The sequence below is a fragment of the Adiantum capillus-veneris genome, chromosome 26, assembly GCF_014529385.1.
Source record: "Adiantum capillus-veneris isolate H3 chromosome 26, ASM1452938v2, whole genome shotgun sequence".
NCBI lineage: Eukaryota > Viridiplantae > Streptophyta > Polypodiopsida > Polypodiales > Pteridaceae > Adiantum > Adiantum capillus-veneris.
In genome coordinates, this window is record NC_140956.1 from 58,197,439 (window position 1) to 58,203,703 (window position 6,265).

A 6,265-nucleotide genomic window follows, 5' to 3' on the forward strand; every position below is an offset into this window, starting at 1 on the left:
CAGATGAGTGCATAAACAAAGCTATTATATACACAGTAGATGATGAAGTGACCAAGATTGTGAACCCAGTACATGATGAGCCTGAGGATGTCAATGAACCTATGATTGCTACTAACCATATGTTTGTAGATGCTATTGTCATGGAAGAATATGCCATAATCGATCATTTCTTGTCTAGATCTGAAGGAGATGGTTATGAAAGTATAGAAGAGCTTTCTGATGTGTGTACCTCTTCAGAGGGGGTGCCAGATGAGCCTTTGCAATGCTATGATGTATTGCTAAGTAACATGGATGCAGATGAGGAAGGAGAAAATTATATGGATGAGTATGAAGATTGCTTAGATTATGCTGATTATGAACAGGATATTGACATGGTTACATCTATGCTTATATACGGGCTGCATTAGGAAAAGTTTGGACTCAAAAAAGGACTTTTTGGCATTAGAGAGAGAATGTTGTTCGACCAATAGAGTTTGAGTCACCACAACGGTAGCTCCAATTTATTTGATTTTTATCTCAAATTTGTGCGTTTTTAAAAAAAGAGTTTTTTTTGTTAAAAAGATCTCAATAAGAAGATACGACGCGATTTGTGCAAATTATTCTCTTGCCATGGGCGACGAACGCCGAATGTGCCATAACTCACATTCAATGAGGCACGCCTTTTGATGAACACTTTTCAAGCTACTACTTCTTGTGTAAACTAGTGAGCCTCTTTTCTTTTATCGTTTTTGCATAGTGTCACTTCGCAGCTAATAGAAGTAGAGATGGAAGGAAGACGACCACGACGACCATCCACCTCTATTAAATCTGTGGAACTATTCAACAGCTTTGACTTAGACCATGGTCGCTGGATGTCTACCACAGTCACCATTGGTAGTTGGGTTCTGCTTCAAACAAGAAGAAGAAAACGGATGTCAAATAAATTCATCAACAGCTACAAAGGACGTGTGAAAGATTTTCGCTTGTCTCAAATGGGAAAGACAGTGAAAGAGGTGCTCATTGAGCATGCATATATGCACTCCGAACTACGACTACAACAGTCACCTTTGGGGTTTCCTGCTCATAGACCAACCTGTGTGACTACTATATTGCTGAACAGTCTTTAAAGATCCTTTTCAAGTTATTTTGTTGACTATTTCTTGTGACCATTCTCTTATCTTTTGTTTTTGCAGATATTTATCCTTCTAACAAAGAAGACTGGCAACCAGTTGAGTGCATAATTTGTATTTTTGATGCTTTTCATGCTTCGGTGGGAGAACTTATGTACAGAACTAGTGCGAGAAGAGCTCTCGCAGAGAGGGGAGTTTTCTTTTATGACTACTTTTACAACGCCCCTTGCTCTGTCCATGGATTTGGCACTTTGAAACCTTTCCCTCTTCCCCAACAAGATTCCCCAAAGTGGCTAGTTCCAACTTCAGAAACCTCTGAGTGTTTTAAACTCAAGCTTCATCAGGAAATTTTGAAGTGTTTGCCACCAAACATTGCAAGCAGGCAAGTACGAGTCAGTCTATTTATGCCATTACATATCTTTATAGATTTCTTCCACGATGAGGAGGTTAGAAAAACAAAAACCATGTTCATCTGCAAATCCCAAACTTGCCTTGATTTTTTGGATGATAATTGGGATGTTAGTGATTCTGAAGAAAGTTGACAAGCGCTCGGTTGTGTGCAAGTGTATGATAGCATCACAGAATTTTATAGTTTCTTTCTACTACATGAGGTGGCATCGAGTGAATGGTCAGTTGGTAGCTATGGATCAAGATTTAAGTGACGATGCTTTTAATCCCTTGATGTCCATCTAGATATGGTTTTCAAATTATTTTCTTACAATTGTTGTGGTTAGATCAAATGTCACTTTAAGACAGGTTCGAGAGGATCTGTTAAATGAGTCCGATCTCAATTTGCCTTCAAAATTTTTTTTCAAGTGTAACATGCGAAAGGTACTAAGCTACATGTATTACTTTTATACGTTGATGTCTCTATCGTGCTCATGTATCCCAATGTCTTATCGCATACGTTGCATTGCAGGTACCTCACAGACAAGAAAAAACGACTCTTTGTGCACATATTATGTGCGCGTATGTCGCACGTGTCAATGCAAGGAACTTGCCGATACACCGTGTGCGAGCCACAAATGGCTCCAAGCACACAACAAGCCTAAACTAGTAAGCTCAAAGAAGGCGATGGTGTGTCACTCACCGCTCTACGCTTGCTTCGTGGAGGATTCCTCACCGCGAAGAAGAAGGAGACGCCGCTACGCCGCGCTCAACCGCTTCACCGCCGTCGTGCCTTCGAAATGCTTGATCGCCCACAGACTCCCTCTCTCTCCCTCTCTCCCTCTCTCTCTCTCTCTCACACACACACACAAAGAGATGATGAAGAAGAAGAAGAAGATGGAGCAAGAGCACTCTTCTATTGCACAAATGAGAGAATCAGTGAATTTTAGGTTTAGTTGACTTTTATATGAGCTCGCCCCATTCACACTTGGGCACCCATGCTTAGCCAACTAATCCCTTGAATGTTCCAGTTAGAGTGCGCCTCTCATCGGCGATCACTCTTACCCCTTTCCTATTGGACCGACAAGCCCGGTACCTGACTCTACCAAATAAATAATACAATGTCCGCCGTAGGTTAGAACGTCTGTCGTAGGTGATAGGGTGTCCGTGAGCCGTGAGGGTTAACATGCCCCCCTTCCTGATGTAGATTCCGTCCTCGGAAGCTATTGAGTTGAAGCTCGTTCGTCGAGGTGGAATAGTATTTGAGATGAATGTCCTTAGCCTTCTTCAGTCACTGCAAAATCAAACAACATTGGCACAGTAATTGCATTCTCATAAGCAATTAAAAAGCATATGCAGTTGTAGGCAGACAATTTGATTGGTAATAGAATTTTAAACCTTTTGTCAGCAATAAACATTAAATTGCAATATAATCAAATGCATAAACAGATGTAAAGGTAAAAAATTAAACAAGTCTGGGGTCGCTAATTTAACGGTCGAAAGGCACTAGAGATCGACTAAGCTTCTTAATTTTAATTTAACTGATCGAATACCATGGGTAAGCTTCTTAATTTTCTCTGGTTAATTAAGTTGTTTAATCGCGAGAGCGAAGTATTTCATGTTCGAGGGCTGACTAGAGGCTATACCTAGAAGACCTTATAGTTAAGCTACGATAAAAGGAATTTCTCATGAAATCATCACCTGATTGATTACCTTTTCTTTGACCCCCCAAAGTCTTTTCACAATGATTCAATTTTGATGTGTGTGCTTATTTTGTATGCCTTGGGTTTTTTGCTTTTCAAGGAAAAGCGCCAACACTGGGAACCTCTAGGGCTCTAGTACCATAGGCGATACATGTTAGTGATGTACCCAATCAAGCTGAGATTTCTCTTCCAGCTTAATATTTTACATTGTGGCACTTTGATTTTTTGTTTGTTCATTTTCAACATTTTAATTTTGTAACTTTGGGCGGTCATATAACACTGATACACCTCCCCAGGCTCATCACACTAGTAAACTCCCTTTATAATACTTAAGCTAAAGGTCAATAGGGTCAAACCCACTAGAAAGCCCTAGTACATTTCACACAATGCTGCCTAAATCGGATTAAGAACCTAAGTAACCATTGATTATTAGGAAGGCATTCCCCATGGTATTAAGAGAAGATCTCTAACACCTAGCTTGGTCAATCTAGCTTAGTTGGACTGCTTGATTTTTAAATCTAGACAAGTGATTATGACAAAAAAATTTACATTAAATTAAATGTTTGGTACTAAGCAAATGCGTTGAATATTATGCTACCAATCACAATCAAAGCAGACAAATATGAATGCAAAAAGATAAGGGGCAATGATAATGGATAAGAAACACCTGTTTTTGTCGGTGGGGTCGCTCTTGATTTGAAGTGTGAATGAGAGAAAGATCCCATGAAGGTCCAAATCCTAACAACAGAAACACGTTCCTGTACACACTAAGAAACACAAGGAATACCTCTAGGAGGCACATCAATGGGAAAAAGGAACTTTGCTAATCACTCAACTCTAAAACAAAAACACTCCTATCATACTAATTCTACCTACCCTCCATCACTTGAGTGATCAGGATCAAGGTGTTTAATGACATAGGTTTCTGTTTCAATGTAACGGATGTGAATGTGTAGGTCTGGGTCAATGTTTTGACTTTTATTGTGCATACTCGTTTGCTAATTGCTCTTGCTCTTTATTATTTTGTTTTTTGTGAGTATAAGTCTTTATATATACATTCCCTAAGATTGGTGATTGAGAGGTCAGGGAAACAAGGTTTAGAGGGGAGTGAGTGAATGATGACTGTCAGCAAACACTCCCCCCTTCCTTGGGTAGATCATATCGTTTGAAATGTGCTCGTCACCCTTTGAAGCCAATTGTTCCAGTCGATAATAGGTGAGGATTTTTGCCAGTAGTTTTCTATTACCTTCGGTGCCTCATCGAGTTGCAAGGGTGGTAAGGTACTCTCCCAGGATCGAACTTGAAGTGGTTCATCAGGTGATTCTTGAACACTGGGAGGTGTGGATTCCTTTGTAGCTTTGTGGAGGTCCACTATTGTAGGTCGATGATGTGGAAAAGATTTTACCTCTATGGATGCATTACATGAGGAGCTAGAAGCTTCATGGGACTCCCCCCTTGTTGAGCTAGGTGGAACAAATCGTTCTTTCTTCGGTACCCAGACTAGCTTTGGAGTGGGTGTGTAGCATTCTGTGATTTTTTTCTTTCCTCAATCGTCGATTCGTTTTGGAGCTACGAGATTGGGCTCACATGGGTCAGGTGATAGGTAAGAACACAGTTTACGTTTTGGCACCCAGATTTGATCATTTCCTTGATAGTAGCCTTGGGCTTCTAATAGTCGTTTAGGTATCCATCGCAACATTTTCTTACTTTTCTTGGAGCGAGTGGGACGTTTCTTACAAGGCTTTTGTTTTTTAGCATCCGCCATGGTTGCTAAAGAAGCTTTAGGGACCCACTTGTGTGTTTTCTTCGTTATATTAGGATGAGTCTTGTCAGAAGCTATATGCAGTGCTTCTAGCATATTTAAGGGTACCTGCATTTCATCCCCCTCAGGTGTTACCCAGGTTGTCCCCTTATTTTCCCAAGTGTCTATGGTTGCTGCTAGGTGGACCCAATCCACATTGTCTGACTCGGTCATCCTAGGTAGTACATCCATGTAAGGAGAATCTTCCCCAACATCAGTGTCCGCTTTACACGTGTAACAATACTGCAATGGGGCCGAGTGAACTGTGGTGTCAGATCTATGATCAATTATAAACCTATTTCCTAGTGGATGTGCTCGACCCGTCACAAGATCCACTCGAATGACAGAATCTTGGAACTGCAAGTAGACATGGTTTTTAGACCAGTCATGCACCATTTTTGCTTCCCTCATGAAAGGACGTCCTAAGATCATCTCCAATGCCATAGTGTGTTTGGAGAAATCCATAACAATAAAGGTAATCCTTATTTTATGTCCAAAGACCTTGATCTTGAGATCTTCTAGCATCCCAATAGGTTTAACAATAGACCCATTGGCCATCTTCACTACTATGGTTGTGGTCGCAAGGTGAGGTCTTCCCATAGTTTCCCAGCAATTTTTAGTCACAATGCTAACCCCAGCGCCACCATCAAGGATTCCCTTCACAGTTTGAATCCCTTAGTAGTGATGATCGGTATGGTCGCATTGGATTCATCACCCTCAAAGTATTGTCCCAACTTGTTAACAGGTATTTCTATAACAAGGTTCTCATCTAGGTTTGGTTGTGGATCTATGTATTCCTCCTCTATTGGCATCTCCCCAGCTCCATCCATCTGTGCAAATTGTGGTAGTCCAAACTTCAATTCTCCATTGAGGAAGGCTCGAAGGGCTGAGACTAGCTCGGGGTCTTTATATAGTTTGGACATGATGGTGGTTCTAACTTCTGAAGACATGAAATCCATCAATTTGGCAATGTTTAACGGCACCTTTTGGCCTTGAGTCCCTTGACGTGGGGAAGATGGGATCTCCATTTCTTTGATAGGATCAGGTAGTCCCTCTGTAAACATTCTTTCCATCAAGAAGTGAGTACGCCCACTTTCCCATGACTTTAAGTCACTTTCTTCTTGGATGACACTAGGTATGTCCAAGGGTCTATGGACTTGGTGAGGTTGTTGTTGCGTAGGGAACACGGTGTCTGTAATCCGGATCTTCCTAGGTGCTGGTTCTAGATCCCTTTGGGTATCTTCTACCAAACTCCTTAATTGCTT